The sequence below is a fragment of the Strix uralensis genome, chromosome Z (assembly GCF_047716275.1).
Source record: "Strix uralensis isolate ZFMK-TIS-50842 chromosome Z, bStrUra1, whole genome shotgun sequence".
Classification (NCBI taxonomy): domain Eukaryota; kingdom Metazoa; phylum Chordata; class Aves; order Strigiformes; family Strigidae; genus Strix; species Strix uralensis.
In genome coordinates this window covers 89,448,764-89,471,749 of record NC_134012.1, presented here as the reverse complement: position 1 = coordinate 89,471,749, position 22,986 = coordinate 89,448,764, and the positions used below count along the sequence as shown (strand labels likewise).

Below are 22,986 nucleotides of genomic sequence, written 5' to 3'. Positions count from 1 at the left end.
GCAGAGCCCATGTCCAACACCTTCCACCAACAACAGGGCAGGGGCCAGGCAGCAGCTGGACGAGCTTCCTCAGCCTTTCTGAAAGCAGGGCTGCCCTTGAAGAAAGCAAGCTGCTCTTGAGGTTATCTGAGAATGGCTGCTGGAGAGCTCGATGGCTTCCAAGAGACACCTTTACTACACGGTTTGCCCAGACCTAGCTGCCTGCTCCCCTCTCCTCACGTCTTAGAGCCAGGATGTATTTCCCCAGTCCAGATGATAGTTCATTTCCTTCAGCAGCTCGTTTCAAATCTGATTTAGTTCAGGCCAGTCTACCACTGAGTCTAAAGAATAAACTTCTCTACTAGAGGACCTCCCAACAGAAACGTACCACCACACCCCCCCCTCTTCAAACCCCACCATCAGGAAGGCCCACGGCTGCTCACCTGAACGTCTGCAGAGAGGGGCTGCTGGTCTGCACCGCAGATTAAGAAGGGCTGCTCTAAGGCCAGGACAATGCTGAGTGGCAGGGAGGATGCGTTTTTTAAAGAAAGAGGCTGGTACTGCAGAGTTAGGACATCACTGGGTTGCTACAGAAACAGGACACAAGGAAAAAAAACAATGTGAAGTTTTTCAACCCCAAAGGGCATACACCTCTATTTACTATTTTTATTAGTTTCTACCCTTCTAGGTGGTTTTTCTCTAAGTATATCAGATGCCTTTCATGTTTAGAAACCACAGCATCCCCCGGGGACAGGGAAACACTCTTGCATACAGAGGAGGGAATAGGACCCCGAGAGGAGGCAGCTGCATGAACAAGATCAATAGCAGAAAGTGAACCCAGACCACTTGTCTCCAGTTTTGTATCCTCTCTCGAGAAGAATGGCACAAGATGATTTTCACTCACATACAGTAATTTCTTACAACCTTATCAGCTCTAGTAGCCTCATAAAAGCAGTGATGCTGGTCAGAGGAGAAAAGCGAGCAGGATTTGGCTCATAGTGGAGAGCCTGTAGCAACCTAAGGTTAGCTTTGAACATCTACAGGCACATACAGCCAGCTAGAAACCTCAACAGTCGGGCTGCAACGGGTGTCCTGCTGCCCCTGCTCCAGTGACAAGCTGTCTGTAGCCTCAAAGCTTGGCTCCACCTAAGCTATTTTTTCCTGTTTATGCATTGCTCTGGGCTTCCTGCATGGTTTTTTTATATCAACTAGACAGTGTTTGGGAAACTGGTTCTGGATGTATCAATATCAAACAGCTGCAGTGTCATAACACTCGATAAATCAGAGCGCGTGGCATCAAGCAGACCACAGGCAGACATCAGGGATAGCTGAAAAGCTTCTAATTAAACCCGAACTGCCTGCTCACAGGATTTTGTGCTTCTCTGGAAGCCTGGGAACCAGAGGAGAGACCTGAAAACACAGAAACTAAATAATGAAATATCTTCTCTTTTTCAGACACCTCGCGGGAGAGGGAAAGGTGATGCAGCAGTCAGGATCCAGAGACTAAAGGGCATCTGCTTTGCACTGGTGTTATCATCACTGCAGCTGAAGGATGTCTGCGGGTCCTTTGAAGAAGGTGAAGCTTGGGGAATTGCAAAGAGCTAGCATCCATACCAACAGCAGAGAAGGCAAAGAGAGACAAGAGATGACAGGTTTTTCTCATCAGCCTGAGGAGCTGACAGGAATCTCAGTTCTTCTCAGCTTCCCTACAGGATCGGTGTTCAGACATCACTGTGCCTTGGAGGATCCCCAAAAACCTCCCTTCACACTGAGTACAGGAACCGGTGTCTCTCTAGAAGTAGCCACGATCCCCCTCGGCAGAGCAGCTGTTATCTCAGTTTTACTTGGGTGAAGTTAAAAACCAGTCCCATCTCTAAAAACATCCTCACTTACTTTACGAAGCACCTCAGGATGGGTGAGGAGGGGGTTTAGCATCGCTCAGATGCAGCACTCTGCTCGCCCACCTGCAGCCCCAGCACACGAGGTGGCTGTGCAAAGCCCACGCTGTTCTCGTGGGTCCCACACATCTCGCCCTGTGCCCCTGGCTCAGCAGTTCAATTCTGTCTCCACATCATGAAGGCAGAATACAGCTGGTGGGACTGCTCCCAATCCCAGAGGAGCGAAATATTGATCTCAGTGTTAATGGCAAAATCTTGGTCCAGCTCAGGTCAATAGTCAAAGTCCCACAGACTTGGAGAAGCCATTTAACTTCCTCCTTTGAACACAAGCACACCCCCCCACCAGGCTTTCAGTCATCAGCCATGCTCTTCAATGCCAGGATGAAACCCAGAGACTTACCTTCTCCACCCGGAAAATGATTTCTCTGGAGGACATTTGCAGGACGGGAGCAATGAACTTGCACGTGACATCCACTTGCATTATCGGTGCCTTCCCTGCCTTGCTCCCCACGACGGCGTGGCACAGCAGCCGCTCCTTCACCACCTGCACGGAGGAGTCAGCTGTCACCCAGCGGGGGCCAGCAGGGCGTCCCGAAAACGCACTGCATTTGCTACCCACCAGCCACAGACCGTATTACCGCCATCAAGTTACATCCACTGGGCTCCTCAAAAGCCCCCTTTTCTTTTTATGCTGCATCCCATTTATTCTGCTCTCAAACGTCCGTAATGCTACACCCCACTATCCACAAAAAGCCCTTGTGAGTCATGTGCTGCCTACAATTGTAATAGTCCCTGCCCCAAAGGATTACTGTTTTGATTTGTACCACTGCCAAGCATAATACTTACAGAAAGCTGTAGGAACTGATTTAAAAAAAAAAAAAAAATACAACTATATTAAGGAAAACAGGTGATAGAAGGGCCAATGCTAGCAAACCCTCCCTTGGAAGCTTAGTGGACAGGATCCATGGGAAAAACCCAAATAGCCAGACTGCCTTCAGGTAAAGAGGGGGTCACTCATTCCTAGCAGGTACTGTGCCCTCCTAGAGCTGGTTTTAAAAGAAACCTCCCCAGGAAAGAGATGTCTTGCAGTTCACATGAAAACCCTCTGCTTAAGCTGGATGCTCTTACACTTAAGACTTTTTCCTGATTTCTCATGGTTTCAGTTCCCCAAATTCCTCCCTTCATTTCTCACTCTTCCCTCTGATACAACACCACAACCCAACTGCTTCTCAGAGTCTACAGACTCAAAATCATCCGTGTTGCGTGTGCAATGCAGGGAGTTGGGCTTCTGACCAACCTCAAGAGAATAAAGTTCTCAAGACCTGAGGAAGGTGGAAAGCCCACTCCCAGGGTCTTGGCTTTGACTGCAGGAGGCAGGTAGCCACAGCTCAGCTCACAGATCCCCTTTTGGCTTTCCAGGCAAGACAGCCTCACCTGCACCCTGATCACTTTAATTCCTTTCTGGTACCTTTTCCCCATTTCAGCAAAACCTTTGGGCTCCGAACTGCACAGGGACAGTCTCATCGCAGTCAACTGGGTGAGTAATCGAGTATTCCTCAAGCTACCACCAAGGCAATCCTTTAAAACACCTTCCAAAACACAAGTATCAGCAGGAGCTTGATGCAGATTTATTCCACATTCACCTAAATATCTGTGGTCAGCGATCTTGGAGAAAGGGAATGCACACCAGGGTTAGCTGGCAGCTTCTCTGGAGAGTTGGATTTCCCTGGAAAGAAGGGTCCAGGGAGGAGAACACCCAGTGATCCTGCTGAAATGTCCCCCTCTGAGCTGCCATCCAAGGGTGCTGCGAGACCTGCCTGCCCTTGGGACCCCGGGACTGGCTGAGAGACTGGGGCGAGCTGTTATGGAAATACTGACAAAGGCCAAGCTGTCAATTATAAAGATCCCTGTGAACAGTTTCCCACATGGATGAACATCACCCCGATCACTACAGCTGACACACTGTTCATTTTTCTGCTCCAGGACTCAGTGCTAGACAAGCCCTCTGCCCATGTTTGTCTATAGAGGAAAAATGATGCTACTCCCAGACCCTCCCACCCTTCACAGGTGTTTTGTTTTACTCACTGCTTCCCCCAAATACATTACTTTGCACTTTTTTATTTACTTTCTGCCCATGCTCCTAGTCTAAGCGTAACTTATTTTCTCTGCCCTTCCTTTCTGCCTCAGCACATGACACCTTGTAACATGCCATTTGTCCCTGAAGTAGCAATATTTCCTTCAGCCTGTGTTTTGGTATCAGCAGGTTGGGTTTACAGTAGCCATGGAAACATGAAAAAGCCTTAGGAACTGATGGTGGCCAGCAAGGAAAGCAGCTGGTGCTGCCATGGTAACTTGTGACTCTTGAAAGCACTTGCTCCTGATGGGGAAGGCTCAGCCCTCGGGGGGGACCTCACCTGGTGAGTGCTGGAGAAGCCTTCCAGCACCATCTCCATAGTCTTGCCTGGCATCAGCTCCACCCTCAGCCGTTGAACCTTAAACACAGGGCAGGCAGGTCTGGGGCTCTGGGAGGAACCTTGGCCCTTGGTGGTGCTGACAGCAGGGACCCGATTGCGCTGGTGAAATGGGCCAAAACCTTCTGTTGACCAGTAGAGCTGATGAGTGCACCGTCCTTTGTTTGTTATCTTGAAGTGGTAACAGCAGGGATCCAGGCTGGAAGAGAAAAAGAGATGGAAAATGTCATGGGAGCTGCTATCTCCCAGCGGTCACCCAGCTTCAGCACTCCAATGGCGTTATCTGACTGCACACTCAGCAATAAAAGCACCTCCAAAAAGGCTGACCTAGCTCAAAGCTTCAGCAAAAGCCAGACCTGGGTTGCTCCTAAGTTTATCAGCATCCAGCAGCTGCTCTGTTTGCGTACAGCAAGGAAGAGCTGCATGAAGATCATCATCTCAGCTGCCGCAGACAGAGCATCACCAGCCCAGAGACCCTCCGGTGACCTGGGCACCCCTTGCCTCTCTGGCAGGGCCCCTGCCCTGGCACCCACGTTATCCCCTCACCCCCCATCCCTTCGGGAGCATTCAACCCTCATCACCCCCAACATGTCATCCTTTGCCTGAACAGTGCAGCTGGTTTTGTGGTTTAGGAATATAAATGCACTGTGAGAACATAGGATCAACAGAAGTTTCCCCAATACAAACACGGCAGCAAGACCAGGTCTGGCTGCTGAGGGGATAGAGCAACAACGAGAGATGAATAACGAGAGCTAGATATAAACCAAAATGAATATTCAATGGAAATTGATTTCTTCGTGTAAAGAAACACTAACTGCAGGCTAGTCTGGAGTAATTATTTTACCCTCTATAAATCTGAGCATGACCAGGACATGAATTGTTCCTGGAACAGTTACTGGTTTTTTGAAAAGGACAGAATACACGGCTTACAAAATGCACGTCTGCCACAAGCAGCTAAATACAGACCTGAGAGTATAGAACAAACCAGTCTTTGAAACAGACTGTTAAAGCATGATGCGTACAAACTTAGTGTGAAATGGTTTATGTGGTGGACAGCACAGATGAAAGCCTGGAGAAGCTCTGGGTGGATGCAGAATTTGTGGCTCTGGGAAAGCCCAACTCATCTGAGATGTTACCTGGGTCCCATCTCAGCTCACCTGGTGGCAGCTCTGCATCCGACAGCAATGGCAACAACTCCAGAGTCTGCAGACCAAGACATGAAGGGGGGCAGAGGACGATGACACAAATCACACTGACATTGTCCACTCCGTTGGGTAGCCAATCTGTGGCTGCACAGAGCACAGGACATGCTGGACAAGCATCAACCTCCCTGCAATGTCCCTGCTTATGTGGGTGGCTTGTGCATGCATATTTAAACCCCCAAAGTCAATCCTAAAGAGTAGGATCAACCTGCTCTTTCTACCCCAAAATTTAGGTATTGGACCACCGTGGACCCTCCTTGCAGCCAGGGAAAGGAACAGGCATCTCGAGAAGACTATTCTTCCTGTCCCAAGAGGTCTCCAACACAAGGCAGGCAGCACTTTGAAAAGGCTTATTTTTCTCCCATTTACAGGAACATGCCTGGTGTCAGACACAGGCATTAGGACCAGTGAATCCCCTCCTTTGAGCTAAGCTCTCTAATTAACACTTTCCATTTATCCCACCCGAACTCAGTGGACTTCTCCTCCTCTCCCTTTCAGAGCTGGTCCTGCAGCCACCCTCGCCTGCCCGCGCCTCAGGCTGCCGCTGTGGCAGTGACACCGAGGAAAGCCGGTGGGAGAAACGAGGAAAGGGCGACTACGTCTAATAAAGAGCAGCCTGGCAGGGGAGACGGGGAAGGTGAGGAAACTGAGGGATGGTACGGGGCAAGGAAATTCTGCTGCTCCTCCAGGACTGCTGGGCAGAGGGCAAACAAAACAGCACCATTAATTTAGTCAAGGACCTGCTAACAAGCTACCACCAAGGTTTTCCGCTGTTGCGAGATGATACTCCATAGTGAAGGGAAAAACAAGCAACATTATCGCAAAGGGAAATATGTTTATACTTGTAATGTAGCATTTTCCACCCAGAGGCTTCCAGGACCTGCTGTTTTCCTCCAAATCTTTATTTGAAAAAGTGAGGAAATACATGTATTATATATGTATCAGTGACAATTTAACAGCTGGTTTCTATTTTGGTGGCATTTGAGGGTATCTAACAACTTTCAAATGGCCATAGAAGGTTTCTAAAGGAAGCCCTGTGGCTTCAGGAAAACAGAGCCAGGACCTTGAGTGCTGAAGAACAACTAGCCTGAAGGACTACAGCAAAACTCCTTCTTGCTGAGCCCACGGCAGAAGTGGACGCTGAGAGATACCCTACCTGAAGTGGGGTCCCAAGTTGAGCTCCGGAGCAAAGGGTTTGTCGGTGACAATCGTGGTGCCAATGCCAACAGCCCGGACGGGGATAACGTAGGTGTGGCTGTTCTCTACGAACAGGTTCACCTCGTCCTTGAATTTCTCCGTGTCATCCAAGTTTGCTATGACAGCCACAGACACCTCTGTCTTGGGGGAAATCACTCCTTCACTGGGTTCAATCCTCCAGCACGAGCATTAGCCAGCCTGTAAGACAAGCCAAACACTAACTTAGCATGGAAACGATGGACCCTGGTCTCTTGTGGGGTGCAGAAAAAGGAAGGACTAAAGATATGAGGATAAAAATCAGAAAGGCTCCATTTCCCTAAATCCAAGCTAGTGTCTGAAAACAGCAACTATGCAGGAGCTTCTACAACCTGTATTTTACCTTCCTTTAACAGACTCACTTCATTAACCCAGTTTTGCCCAATCCAAGGGATGCTCATCCTCAGGAGGAGGTTACTCCCCCTCCAGTCTCTTTTGGAGTGCACACCAAAGGAAGCTACTTTACCTCTCTTGGCTTCCTGACAATGGTGGCTGGGTTGGCATAAAGGCTCAAGGCCAGAGGAAGCCAGGACTGCTCAAATCCCACCGCAGCAGCCACACGGCTGGGGGATACTGCTGAGAGCCTGAAGAATAATTCTGCAAAACCGGCTGATCAAAACCCTGACACCAACGTCTTCTTTCCCAAGAGTTACTCAGTGCTTCTCGACAGCCCCCGAAGAACTGAAGCACTTGGTTCCCACTGATCACCAGCTGCAGTGAGGTGCCCCAGTGACCTCTGCTTTGGAAAATTCAGCTATAAATGTTCATAGCAGAGCAGTAAAGGAATAAGCAGAAAGCAAACCGGAAGGCACGTGCCCTGTAGGCATGGCCCGAGCTTCCCAAGCACTCTCTTCCCTCTGGTTTCTCATGGACCTCTCTCCACGGATGGGGCAGTGAAGGTGCTGGACTTCCAGCCCCTCTAAAACCACATTCCCAGGGAGCAAGCCTGCAGAGAGGAAACGCACACAGTGCTCTCTGGCCAGCAGGAAACGCACTGGGAGGCAGGTGTACAGCTTCCAAGTGTCCATCACAGTGGCGGTGGTGCCTGCACCCCACAGTTCAGTGCTGTGTTTGGGACAACAGGCACTACTCACCCAAAACTCTGCAGTATTCTAAGAGAAGAGGTTTCCCCCCCCCCCTTTTTTTTTTTTTAATGGAAAGCAACATGATCCTGCCATGATCCAAGCAAATGCTTGATCCAGGTGAAGTTAGCTCGAGTTTCCATCTGTCAGACTGGCAGCACTCCGCTCTAACAGGACACCAGCCAGCCCAAGGGAGAAGAGCATCAGAAAACCAAGCAGCACTTTGAAGTTTTGAGAAGCATTTTAAATAACCCCCCAAAGCGACCTCTGCTAGCAAGCGTAAGACTGGGGGCCAGGGAAGCAATAACTTGCTGAGCAGGCAGGGTCCCAGCAGCGTGTGTAGGATGCCCCAGCTAGGCTAGCTCCTTAGGCTGGCTGTGCCCTGCATAGACAGCAGGTCAGGTCTGCACGTCTGCATCCCAGGATGGAGCATGCCAAAGGCATCAAAATTATTCCAGGTGCTGGCAAAATCAATCAACTCCACTCCATTTAATTTGTCCTCTAGAGCTGCAAAAGAAAGTCTTAAAAAAAGCAAGATGAGAGTGGGATGGAGGAAGGTCGTTGGCACAGGGTAAACTCTGGGGCCTCACACAGGATCCCACCAACCCTCCTCTGCTGCCCCTGCATCCCGTGCGCAGCCCATCACCAGCCTCAGAGGCATCCACTGCACTGTCACCAGCCAAGGGCTACCCAGCCAAAACGTTCAAGCCGGTGGGTGTTAGGTTTTCTTTGCCCTCTGATTCATGGTATCTCACTGGAAAAGGAGACCCGATAGCTCTGCTCCAGAGGTGAATCTGCATGTCTGCTATCTGGCAAAGCTCATTTATCAAAGCTTGGCAACAAGCCAGGCAGTAAATTGTACCCAAGAAACTATGACTGAGGAATAATGATAGGCTGTCTTGATGGACCCAGACTTTGAATTTCCCAGGGTGAGCCAGGGCCAACAGCCCACTCCAGAGGAGGAGGATTCACATCGTGTCCTCATTCTTTCGGTTAGCATTTGATGTGGGGCCAAGGGGCAGCACGGGGCACCACTGAACAGGAGACCTGCCGGGACTAAAAGGCTCTGCCGGGCCAGATTCACTCAGGTTTCCAGGTCAGCTTCTGCCTACGTGGATCCAGGCTGTGTCCCAGAGACAAGGAATCTCTTGGAGCCACGCTAAAAAATCCTCCCACTTTGAAGACCACGATCTAACTTCTGATAACGTCCCTGCTACTCGCTTATCCTTGAATGCTCCAGAACACAACCCAGTCGCCCTGTGCCCTGGATAGACAAAGACGGTGGCTACTTTTGTACCTGTAGGAGCTTGCACAGAGTCCCTGAGTGCTAGGCAAGGGTGGCGATCAATCACTTATTCAAGAAGTTCAATGCTGAGATTATTAGCTTCTCCCAGGACAGATTTCCATTGCGAGTAAGAGCTGCCAAAATTTGGTTATAAGACACCACCGTGCATCCGAGAGATGGATGGATGGATCGATGGATGGATGGATGGATGGATGGGATGGATGGGATGGATGGGATGGATGGATGGGATCGATGGGAGGGATCGATGGAGGGATGGAGGAAGGGATCGATAGATGGGATAGATGTATGGCTCCTCTAAGGGACGACTGAGGAGCCACCACACTCAGTTCTCTCAAATCTACTTAAAGCTAGTTAATTAAAGTGATCTGGTCATTCTGGCCTTGCACGAGTGAAAGAGGAAGCAGAACTCAGTATTAAAAATGCAGCTGTACTTTACCAAGCCACAGCTCTAGAGAGAGAGCATTCACACCTTTGTCAGCCGACCCATCGCTCCTCACGGAGGCTGCACAAGAAGGGGAAATAAAACCCCATCCTACATCAGTTGTGCACAGAGCCTCGTTCCAGGTGTTTCAGCAGTCCTGAGGTGGGGGACCCTGCGTTCTTCATTTTGAAGCTGCTCTTTATCCCCACAAACTGCCAGTGGCAGAAGAGAGCCCCAAACCGCCCCAAGCCCCAGCAGGAGGTGGAGGTCAGGGCATGAGGCTGGCTAGATGCTCCCACCAACCACCAGCCGCCTCCTGGCACCTCAGCACCAGCATCTCCTTGGCAAAAGCACAGATGGGGACCACTTTGGTTTAGCCTCTGCCCCAGAGCACCATCAAGGGGATGTTTTATGAAATCAAAAGGCAGAGCCTCTAAAAAAAAAAGTAGTGTGGCACTCACTGCCACTGACAACAGAGCCTAACTTGTCAAGCTTGGTAAAGCCAATAGCAGACTGCTGAGTGAGCTAACGAAGCTTGTCTCCATTTGTGTCCTCAGTCCATAGCTCACCCCTCCAGATCCCATCTGCGCTTCCTTGCTGGGCTGGGGAGATCAGGGCCACCTGGTTTGATAACCAAACTCCTCCTGCTTTTCCTTTGGGAAAAGCACCCGGCTGAGTCACTCTTGCTTGTAGGAGCATAACTGCCTTGAAGATTCTACCCTTCTTTAATTCAGTTAACCAACAGGTGCAGCATGATACGACAAGTTTAGTTTCCCTAGACAAGCAGAATAACAATTTCTTCCATTACTGAAAAACAGAAATTCTGAAAGGGCATGAACTCATATAAGATACCTTACGTGATAAAAACCAAACTCACCCCTGTGGCCAGGTTTCAGGCACCTTTTCCAAGGTCTCCTCCACACCTCTGCTCCCCTTTCCAAGATCCACATGCTCTGGACTTAAGCCTGCTCGACCTAAGCCTGTGCAACACTGGGAGGGACAGAGCCTTCCACCCTCCTCAGGTTTTGGTACAACCGGTCACCAGGACAAGACTGACGCTCCTGGCCATGACCCCTGCTCATGACTGATGCCGTGTGTTTCCAGGCACAGTTGGCTACAATGAATGGTTCCCTCCAGCTCTGGCAAGACCAAACTGAGTGGAAATCAGCAAATTGGTACTGCTGTATTAGCAAAACATGGCCTTTAAAATATAAACTAATGGTTTAAGCCTAAAGGTGAGCTTTTGGGGCACCATGAGGCTCTGGTGGGACAGCTCTGGAAAGAGTTAAGCCTGTGCATCTTATCTTCAAAAGTTCTGCTCACCTTGGAAGAGACCACGTATTCAGGGCCAGTGCTGCCCGTATCCTGGAAAGTTAATTTAACACTCATTTCTAAATAGCATTGCAGATATCATTTGAAGGTCACAGCACTGTCTGTCTGCCTGTGTCTTGCTATGACCAAACACTGACGGGCTGGCTAATTATTCAGATGTTTGGAGGAAAAAAAAAAAGCAATTTACAGTAGATTTAAAAACCAGCCCCTCTTGCCAATTCAAGTCTGCTCCAACTTCAGTTGGAGAGAGCTACAAATAATGCCAACACGCTCTTCAAAGCCTTCCCTCCCCACAGCCTGAACAATTTGCTCGGATATCAGCAAAATTGCCCATCAGCCAGAACAGGAAACAGAATCACTAAAGCAGCATCCCTTTATTGGCACTGTTTTTAAGTTTATCTCCACGTTTTGCTGTCTCTCCATATGGCCATTTCTTTAATAAAGGGAATGTTGTCAAAAGCTTGAGATACTAAGCAATGAAATTAGTAAATAAAACAAATCCTGCACTAATGAGGAGAGAAGCAAGTACAGGAATGGGAACTGCGTGTCCTCCCCTTGCTTACGTCACGTTTGACCATGAGCCTTTATACACTGCCTGAAAATCAATTGACTTTTCTTCAGTGAATCCCAGTGAGAAGATAAACAGTTACAGCTTTTTTTTTTTTTTTTTTTTTTAAAGTTAAAAAACCTGTGTCTCTTCTGCAATGTCAGCTCCACTTGAATCTGACGGCAGCTCACCCCTGGGAAGGTGGAGGGGGATCTACTCACCAGGCACCCTCCTGAAGAAGACAACACATCTGGCTGTATGACCGCTGCTGGAAACCAGGCAGCAGCAAGCTCCACCAGCAGCACAGGGCTCTGGATTAGGGAGGTCAAGGATCAGGTCGAAGGAGTCAGGACCCCAAATTAGGACTGTCATAAGAAGAGGAAATCCCAATAAAGGTCTTCTCCCTCCTCCCTCATTACAAGGCACTGGGAAACCACCGTTTGGCTCCCTATGGTAGCACATGACAGACCCAGCATGGTGGTTATGCAGGGAGAAGAAAGCTGCCACTGATTAACAAAAACTACACCTCTGTCTTTTCTTTCCTGATCACACAGGCATGATATGCAGCTGCCTTCCGTGGTGCCAAGAGATGTCATTCTTAGCAGCTGAATAAAAGATCCCCAAGAAGACAGAGTGACAAAGAACAAGTAGGAAATGATCAAAGAACGATGCTTTTTCCTTTCTGCCTTTCTGCAGGGAGAGCAAACACTTCCATTAACCAATACAACTCTTTTGTACTGGTCAATATGGCAAAAAAATCAGGCACTTAGGGAAAGAAGATGACAGCGGCAGCAAGGAGGAGAAACAGCCATCTTTTTCAGCAGGTCGCATCAGTCCCAGCTAAGCTGCAGCAGCCCCTTCACCTTGACCTGTTCCTCCAGTCTTTTCTACCCAAAAAAGCTCAAACTCTTGCCTTGCAGGATCCAGAGGATCCTCTAACAGGGCTGCCTGGCAGCTGGGAAAGCAATCTGACAAGGAAAAGTACGTCAGACACACACAGGATTCAGCACGGGATGACACACTGGTCCCAGGGGTCACAGACCTGCAGACACCCTGGCACGCAGGGATAAGCCAACAGAGGACTAGGCTACAAAGTCCCTATGCTCTTCTTCAAACCCAGAAAAGCCCCATCTCAATGCACAGACTTGGAGGTTTTTTATTTATTTCTTTCTGGTGGCAGAGATGTTCAGTGCTGCTCCCCACAACTCAGAATATAAAAGACTCAACTCATCCAACAGAGAGAAGAGGAGACGGTATGGGGAAGCCTGTGCACGAGGGGTACTCCAGGTAATTCCTTAAGTCACCACCCCAAAGTGAAGTTATCCACAAAAGAGCATCTTGGCTTGCTCAGATAACGCTCTTTTCTCCCATAGAGCAAGAAGAAATCTTGGCTTGACAGGAACAGCAATTTGCATGTGATGGTTAATACCACCACCAAGGTGGCACCGTGACCATCTGCATTACAGCATTTTCCTTTCCTGTTTCGAACAAGATACCAACCTTTGACTTGCCCTGTTGCTGTCCCTTAATTTAATCTCATTCAGTTTGTTAAGCTGCCAGTCAGCGTGCTGTAACATTGCTGATCCAATGCTGCTGTGAAAATTTCAATCATAGCTCCTTCCTTTGAGCAGGAACCGTGATCTATAAGCCTAACTGCAAACAGCCACAGTTTCGAGAATAACCATCAAACGGGAGACGGGGAAATCACAGCTCACCGTCCTGCAGCAATCTCCAAGCAGGAAATCAAAGCAGCAGCTTTTCCATCTTAGAGAACACAAGACTTGGGTTCAGGGGCACAACTGGATGCAGGATGCCCAAGTCACCCACCATCTAGGCTAAGGGACAGCCTCTGCTCTCAGATGTACATGTGCAGTTCACCCTGATGCCTGACTACATCTCAAATTTTATCTCCAAAATTATTCAGTCCTCTCTTCTTCCCATCAAAAAATGGCCAGGCAGCCTAAGGCAGCAGCAAAGGGCGAAACTTCAACTGAGGCAGCAAAGCAGCACCAAAGGAGGCACCTGCTGAGGACAGGGGAGCAGCTGGAGCACACCTCGCTTGCCGCAGTGCTGCCTCTGCCCAGCACGCTCAGCATCAGGGTGCTGAAGAGTCTGAAGAGCCCTTGCTGAAACGACTGACCAAGCAGGTTCTCAGGACCTGCTTCCTTGAACACCTCCATGATAGCAGCAGCTGTCCTGAGAAGCCGAGATGCTCACCGTGGGGTAAGTCAAGCCTGTGGGGTCAGCAGGGGGGGCTATGGAGCAGCAGAGCCCACCCTTACTGCAGGGAAAGAAACCATCCCTGAACCACTTCGTATTTATTGTTCTATTTATTGATTAGCCACAATATTTGCAGAGATCGCAGTGAAGCAGGATAGGATTTATCGCCCAGTCCCATACCTTAGGGCCCTGAGGCAATGCAGAGGCAGATATACCCTGTGAGCCCCCCGGGTACACCGCAAGCTGCCCGGGGAGGGAGGGACCGGGACAGCAGTGCCTGAGCAGCTCTGCAGGTCAGTGCCTGGTATGAGCATGCAAACCCCATCATTCATACACCAGTACCACCCACCCCAGGTAGCTTGCTTTCTGCAGAGATGGAAAGCAGGTTTTCATTGTGGAATCAAAGCAAGCTGCTCTGGGAATCCCCCACTTTGAGGTTACATTTATCCCCCAAACAGCTGGAAAAGCAGCACGAGGGAAATTCAGCCCCCTCCTTGGCCCAGGAGGCTGAGCCTGTACTCTCACACACTGCTTGATGCTCCATCCACAACACCAAGTCCACAGTGCCAGGTCTGGGCTAACCAGCCCCAGAAGTCTGACCCACCTAGTATGGAGAAGAACAAACCTCCTCTGAACCCATTTTCAAGCCCCTCACAGATCCCCCCTCCAGTGGGGAGCACACTCCAACCAGTCTCAGCACACGAGCCTGTCCTGGCTGCATCAGCCCTGCTCCCCCTGCCAGGGAGCAACCCAACCTCCCTCGGCTATGCAGCTTCTCACACTATGCAGCCTCCATGAATTAAAGAGCCCTTTTCTGCAGCCAGTCTCCAGAGGTGTTCTGCAATGCGACAGAGTCCACCGTAGGTACACGACCCTCACACGTACATTCTTGTGCAACAACCCAGCTGGTTTGACCCCCAGTAGGTGTGAAACTCACCTCACTGCAAGCAGTTTGAGGACAGACCTCACACCCTAGTCTCTATCATTAACAGCAGTTCGACAGAAAGCAAATGCAGATCTAACAGGGAAACCATGCGGAAACCCATGCCCTTTCAGGAGCAAAGGGCCACAGCGTTCTCTTGGTCTCAGAGCTCCAAACACATGACTCTTAGAGATAAAGTACCTTCCACAAAAAAAAGGGAGAACTTGCAAAAATGATCCAGACTCATTTCTGCTCAAACATCTATGCAAATTCTCTGTTTTACTGAGGGGTCCCCCAGCTAAAACTGCCCCCAGAGCCAGGCTCCTCTTGCTGCATTGTGATGGAATACGTTGCTTTCTCAATCATATAGTGATATGCAAATGTTGCATATAAAAATCAAGTCACAGGTTGCTTGTCAGTCATTTTTGTTAGAAAATAGCCCCACAGATACTTACCATCTTTGCCCTGAAGGATGCAGGGATGACACTCTGATTGGAGAGGTGGAGACTTCGGGAAGCATCTTGTATAACTTGGATACTGCCAAAATTTATCTTACTTGGGTGCACGTAGACAACTGCTCCTTCTCCAGTGCTCACTAAATGGATTTTCTGCTCCAGAAAGCAGGTAGGAAAGATCAAAAAAAACAACAGAGAAAGTTTAAAATGATTAGACAGCTCTAAGGGTACTTCTAGACTGGGGGATAATTATGGCTGTTTGAAGTTTTTTCAGTGTTGTAAAACCAAAACAGAAGGCCTGGAGCAAGTGTGGGATCTGGACTGATCCCATCTGAAAGCCACAAGCTCCCGTTATCAGGGGATAAAGAAACCCTGTTTCCCGTGTTTGCTTTTTCACACTTCCTTCACACTGTTAACTCTCCTTCCTCTACCTTGTGCCTGCTCCCACTCCTTTTACTGCTCAGTCTTGCCCCAGACCACCCTTCCTGACTTCTGCTGCTGCACAGCACACTTGGACAGTGACTTTAGCCCCAAAGCTACACCTGTGAAAGCCAGCACAAGTCAGAAGCAAAGCAGGCCCTTTAGAGTAGAGATCACACAAGTTAGTTGCCTCTGATTTGCACATATGTGTATTCCTGGTATTATATGGATAATGGGCATTAATTATTAATTACATCACTCAAGCAGTATTGTTTTCTTTTGACAGTCTGAGACCCAAAAGTTCTGTTCTTGCAGAACTGGCACAGACTATTGGAGGAGGAATGTGGATCCCTTGGCTAAACCACCTTCTCACATCATTAAAAACATTCAGGAGGCATTCAGGAGATTTAGCAGCATCATTTCCACTTGTTTTATTAAAAGTTTAAATCCCTGTAACTACTTTCAAAATGTCAGCCTTTCTTTCTGTTACAGAAAGCTTAAGGTTCCCAGGAATCCTTTGACATCCTCTTTCATGCTCAGAGAGATGAGAAGATGTTTTAAAACAGCTGTTTCAAAAGTTGATATAATTTTAAATTAAAGTTTAATTAACTATATTTGTTCTCGATTTCAGCTAGATGAAGTCAGGACACTACAGACAACATTCTCTTGCCTACATTTTGTTGTCATTGCTGCTGTTGTGTATGCCTGAATGTGAACATCATCTTTCAGGAGGCTTTAGTCCAGGAATGCTTTGCCTCACCCATTTCCAAACTTAGTAGAAAAAAAAGTCTCTGTGCTCCACGTGCAAGTGGTGTGGAGACTCATGAGTCTTTGGCTGGGGCTCTTGGCAAAGAGATATGATGGATGTTTCTCAGACGTGATGGGCCTGACTTCCAGCATGGCCTCTTACACAGCACTTGCCTTAGCAGGATTCAGGGACGTCCCTGCGTGCTCCTGAACAAAAGGCCTAATGAAGCACCAGTGCTGTTCATCTAATAGCACAGCAGAGTACGAGACCCAGGGGTTGTTCTGGGCTTCAGACTGGCCTTCTTATCCCGTCTGACCTACCGTAATTAAATGCTGTGTCAGACACTTAGATTACCACCTAGGATGATACATCCTTCCTCTTCTCTAGGTGAAGGGAAGTTGCTACACGTATAGTTGAAATTACAAGACCTCCTGACCTTGTTAATGTATAGAAACCAGTAAAGTAGGACGTTTAGTTTTAACGTTAACCATCACTTGTGTTTCACTAGCTTTTATTTTTCCCGTACTTCACTGCAATGTATATAATTTCATTTATACTCTTTTCCTAACTACCCTCTGACATCTTACCCACTGGTAAAACATCTTGAAAGCTGTAACTCCTTGCCTAGTGGAGATAAAACAGGCCTTGGACACTCTGGCAAACTCCGAGTACATCCCTGATAACAGGGACCTAAAAATGCAAGACAAGTGCCTGAGAAGACGCCAGTGGCAAGAAAAGCGACTGGAAGCCGGTTTAAACCAACCTCCTCAAAACAAACAGGAGCTGAAGGAGGGATGAGGTCACTCCATGACCGTGTATGGACATGGGAAACCTAAAGTTCAGCTAGCAGACAGTGTGAGGAAGATGATGTGGACCACCAAGGGGGGGAGAAGACCCTCACTCTATTTTTACTACGCACGCTCAGACTATGTAAATGAATTCTGAGAACCCATTAGCATAAGACTGTCTCTTCTAGGAAACCTAATGCATATGTATGCTTTTTGTGTATATTAGTCAGAGAGTTTTGTTAGTAAGCGTGGCACTCATGGTGGAGTGATCCCCAGTGCTGCCCAGCGCTGCGAATAAAGAATCCCTGCTGAACAACAGTTATACTCAGTTCTGACTGTGAAGTGAAGCTCTTTGTTTCGCAGGCATTAGCTGTTGCGTATGCCACAAACCCCTTCTTTCCTTGTCCACATCAGCATATATTACAAGTTCTTGTTTTCCCGGGAAGGATCCCCGGAATTAGCAACCCTGCCTTACGCTTCACACCCCACCAAGATGAGTCACACAAAGGCCCACGTCCCCTGGAACTCACCAGAGGGGATCCTTCACTCCCAAACACTGCAATATGAGCAACAGTGTCCTGCTCTCCCGTCACCTGGGCCTCCAGGGTCAATGGGACCTCCACCGAGCTGTGAGGCTGGACAATCCCCCACGGCACGGGGCTGGAGTACCACACAGAAGTGTCCTCCTTGTGTTCCTGTAAGGGACAGAGTCAAATGCAACACACAGGAGTGACCTTTGAGGAAACTGTGAACTCCTCAACATCTACACAATGGCAATTCACACACATTTTCAAAAATCGCCAGGAGAAAGCAGAAAGGTACAAAGCCAGATGCAAGACTTGTATGGGCTTAGCATCCTCAGGGGGTCTAAAAGCTGCTGCACCCACAGACACCCACTCCTGGGCTGGCAGCCTCCTTGCAGCAGCTTTTCACAACCCTCTATGTTCTCCTGCATGAAAGCACCCCAAAGACTAGAATATAAACTGCTTCCTAAAAAGTTTAAACTGCTTCCTGAAGTTTATATTCAGGTAGGTTCCTGTCTAACTGCTTCCTGAAGTTATATTCAGGTAGCTTCCTTTTCTCAGCAACCTTTAGGTTTGAATATAAACCAGCAAGGTCTTATCCAAAACCCTTTTTTTCCCTAATAAACCCCTTGATAACATCTGAGGGCAGGAGGCGGATGCAATGCCAAACCTGAGGGAGAACCCTGTGGCAGCCTGGAAGATCGCTATCGTTCACAAGGGTCAGCATCTGCTGATAAGGGAATTTCAGAAAGTACCGTCCAAACATCACGATGGGGTTGAGCACTCGCAGCAGAGGAACCACGCATCTAGGCAAAGAGATGACCAAAAGGGAATTAGAGATACCAAGAGAATGTAGAGTTCGTTTACTCCCCAAGTAGCATAATATAGAGCATAACACATTTGTCAAATAGACACTTAATACCCCTACAGCCATAAATCGCCTTTAACTTCTTCTGACTCAACCACCTCCTGTAAAGGTGGGGCAAAACCCTGGGACTCAGCCTCGCAGAGGCTGCCAAGTGCCCAGGCAGCGCACAGTGCCCTGTCCCAGAGCTGCCTGATCAGCTCTGCCCGCTCTTTGCCCCAGGAGGCTTGCAAGGACCCTCCCAACAGTCCCAGCAAGGCGTGAGCTCTGGGGGAGCCTTCCCACTGAGGACCAGCGCTCACCAAGGCTCAAAGAACACAAGACTCCAGTGTCTCAGTGAAAATGACTCCCTCCTCTCCCACACTGCTGTTTCCCTGCCTGAGAACTCAGCCCTTTGCCCCAGCGATGGAGGGCACAAGCCACCCCCTGCCTTAGGCAGTGGGGGATCACCCTCTCCCAGTTCTTGCACCCCCACGGCTCCATGCATTGTCTGTCCCCATTTGCACTTGTTTTACAAAACTGCAGCCCAGGCACTGACTGGATGACTCTGCCTGGGAGAGGGAACAGCACAGTAAACTCATCCCTCTTGTAATCAAATCGACACCCACTGCAGCACAACAGGATTGAATCTGGCTGCAGCAAGAACAACTTCTGGCTTAAGTCTGAGAACATTAGTGCTCAAAAGAACCAGAGGGAAGCAGAGAAACCTGAGCTCACCTTCCACATCAAGGACTATTTTCCCCTTCATACAATCGTGCTTTGAGCTTTCCCTCACCAGTCCTGCCATAAGCCCCTTTCCCATTCGCATGCACCTTCGTTAACTGACCCAGACACCAGCTCTCAGCAGGCTGCTCATTGCGGCCCAAATGAATGCTGTATTTTGGTTGCAACCCAGCACAAGTCCACCACTTGTGGGAAGGAGCAAAGATGGCCCTTTGGAAACTTATTACACCTCAAGCACCAAAAAACAGGCCAATAATAAATATAATTACTCTTCCCCTTAGAAGAAGGCTCAGGGCCATGCCTGTCCGTGGAGTACAGGTGCTGCTTTCAGAACACTGCCGATCTCACATCTAGCTGGGCAGAACTAGCTCATTAAGCAACACTTGTCATTTGGAGATGGAGCCAGCAAACCACGTGCAAGGCAGCGTGGTGCTGGATGCACGAGGAGAGATGACGAGCTGCAAGGAAAGCGCCGATACCTGGCTGTGAGGAGCAGCGCCGACACCGCCTTGCCAACACCGCACACGTCCACCACCAGTGCCAGCTCGTAGCTCTTCACAGTGTTGGAACACAGGGTGACCTGGTGGAAGAGAAGAGCATCAAACACTTCATCACTCCCAAAAGCCATCGTCCATGTGTGCTGTCCTCCGGTTCTTGTTCCACGAGCAGGAAAGGGAGGATTTTACCCTAACTCTTCTGCTGGTCCATGTACAGAGCACAGTTGCTGGGAGTAACAAAAGTCTTCTGACAAATCTGCTTTGTTAAATACACCTTGCACTTACCAGGGCATATGTAAGCACGATTACATTAATGCTCTACTCACCACTGTATTAAAATTAAGGGACTAATTTTTAATCTCAACTACAACAGCATAAATCCAGAGTCAATCTGTTAACTTCAACAGATTCAGCTTTACACTGGGAAGCTGAGGGCAAAATGCAGCCCAGCAGGTGCTGTGCAGTTCATGGCTGCCAGACCTTTTTCAGTCCCCACTGGAGATCACCGTAGTGAATACAACTCATTCTGCTCTTCAGGAGAGGATATATAAGACCAGGAAGAAAAGCAAACTGCTTTATATAATGACATCTCTCTTTTTAACAGCCACCTTCTGTCCTCATCCTTCCTCTGCCCACTTTAAATCAAAGAAACTGCTCAAAGCAGCTCTCAAAAACATATGAATGGCTTCTGTACTTGACCATATGGTACATGATCTTCAGCTTACGATTTTGGAAACAAAGCAGTGGTCCTTCAGAAAAGCCCCAGAGTAATGCAGCTAACAGAAGCCTAACACTAGTGCAGGTATCTTACCCGCGTTATGCTCAAAACTAGTGGTGCTAAAGCCCTCTCATCCCTCAGAGAAGCTCCAGCTCCACCCGCCGAGCACGTATGGCTGGACTCTTCCCATACCTGGATATCCAGGAATCCCAGGGGGCAGATGGCCCCTCTGCGGGGCTTTATGGTAAATTCGGTTGGCCTGAGGCGATGTTGGGCTCCCTTTTTCCGGAGTAGGCGAGTGTTGTCTGACATCTGAACAAAACTGCTGACACTCGGCTCTCCCAAGCCGTCCCCAGGAATGCGAAGGTTGAAGGTCAGGGGCACCAAGGAGGTGTTAGTGAGGCAACACGACAAGGTGTGAGGAAAACCTAGGAAAATGACACAAATATGAATTTATGCAACAACTGTCCCGTGATTCCTGGTGTGAATAGCCTGTTATGATAAAACTGGGTTTGGAGTTTAGCTCTTTTCAATCTGAAGTACAGCTAACTGAGGAGCTATGCAAGGAATTAATTGTCACTTAAGTTCCCTTTTACGCTGATCACAGAGATTGCTTCCTTGGAAATGCCCACTCTTAGTGATGCTGAACACCACAAATTTCTCTCTCTCTAACTGTGAGGATCTCTCTCACCTGCCCCCAAACCAGCACCAATTAGTTCTCACTTACAAGTGTCCATGCAGACAGACCATTTATTCTGAAAATTCAATCCATAAAATGCCCTGTTAACTCTGCGAACACTCCCACAGGTTTCAGTATATAAAGTCATCGAGGAGAAGCTACAGTAAAAGAAAGGAAGGATGAAATTGGGAAGGATAGCATGATGCAAAGCACTCTAACGCAGTTTCTCTAGGCAGGATCCTTAAGGCATCTCCTGTCTGGGGCTACCAGACTGAGCACATGACAACTCACAGCCCACCGCACTGGAGGCAAACCTGATGCTGGCTCAGAAATCATCAGGAGCCATGTTCCACCTTACCTAACAAATGGGACATGGCTTCCACACTGCACACTGGCCTGCAAAGGTCGACATCACTTTAGCTGTGATACTCGCCTTCCCTCATGGAAAACCAGTGACACAACCACACCTGGAGGGGTGTTCTGCAGAGACAGGACATCAGCCCACAGCCTGCTCTGGCGTGGACATCTGGCTTGGCTGGACAGCTCTGTGAGAAGGAGACATCTCCCGTGTCCTGCTTACCAAGCGTTGTTTGAATACAGACAGGGAGGAAAACCAACTGCAGCCACAGTGGGGAGTTTCTCCATGTCCAACAACAGTGACCACTGCCTACCTCCAGCAGTTCCTCCAGCAGGGAGGCCGGAGGGGCACAAAAAGGACAAACACAGAGTTCACAGTCCCAAATGAGACCAAAGTCACCAGATGCCGGTCAACAGTCATAAGCACAGTTAAAAGAAGCAAAAAGACAATAGCTGCCTTCAGCTGAAAAGGCCTTATTAATGAAATGAGGTTAAGGACAATGAATCTCCTATTACATAACCACATTTCTGCCTGGTGTGTTTCTTGTTGTTTTATTCAAAACAAAATAAAGAAGTGGCAGAGTGGTGATGGAGGGAGGGGAGAAGCAACTCAGGAAAGGTAATGAGTCTTCTTAAAAAGTCCATGAACAGCTTGAAAACACAGAGGCATCCTGGGCACAGAATGATAATGGCCCTTCAATCAATCCACAATTGATTTCACATTTAAACTGCAGATCATCTCAGTAAAAAGCCTTTTGTGAGACTGAGATGGAGAACCAGAATCTGCGTTTCAATGGAGATGCTCTGGATGCTCAGCCACCGGCTCTGTCAGCAGAGCTGGGCTTGTGGTGGGGAAGGAGGAGCCCATGGTCCGAGGACATCAGTGCCTGATTCAGAGCTACTGCTTGGGCATGTTACCCAGTGGGTGACGACGAGGGGCCCTCACAGCATTAATTAACATCTCGCACTAAAGGTCAGGCAGGTAAATGGTATCCTTGCCTTGCAACAGGAACATTTACCCAGAGAAGCTACAGGCTAGTATGTGGCTTAAACTCCCTTCTGCTGCAGTCCCGTCCCCTGGGCCCTCCTGGGACAAGGACTTTCACAGCCATTCTGCTGCCAAGGATTGGGAGATTGGGGCTGAACAGACTACGAGGACACCAGAAAATACTGACTTTCTATCCCTTTGGTCCTATTTGATCTCACGATGGCACAAGACTGCCTAAGCAACCAGCAGCCCTGGCTTTAACACCCTGAAGGCTGCTATGGAGGAACACAAGTGACAGATGATCTTATGTTAAAGTGCTCCATTTTGGTAACTCACAGAGCTCTCAACCCGCGGCCCAAGCCCAGGGCACACTCACCAAAGGAGACATCACCAAAGTGGAGGGCAGGGACGTCGAAATGAAAAGTCGGTCCAATGACACAGCCCCTGCAAGGACAAAGACAGGCAGAGGAGCCGTTGGCTCGGTTAGAGACAATGGCAAAGCGTTCAGCTTTCCTTACCGCTCGGGTGGGTAAAAGCTGCTCTCGGAACCATGGTGGGTTTCAAATCAACCTGTCACCCCTGTGCTCAGCACAGCACCCATGTGGACAGCA

General features: G+C 48.8%; 1 pseudogene; it reads right to left on the bottom strand.

Annotated features, from left to right (window-relative positions):
• The window catches only part of LOC141938295 (hydrocephalus-inducing protein homolog), an 86,271-nt pseudogene that overhangs the window by 27,103 nt on the left and 36,182 nt on the right, over positions 1–22,986 (bottom strand).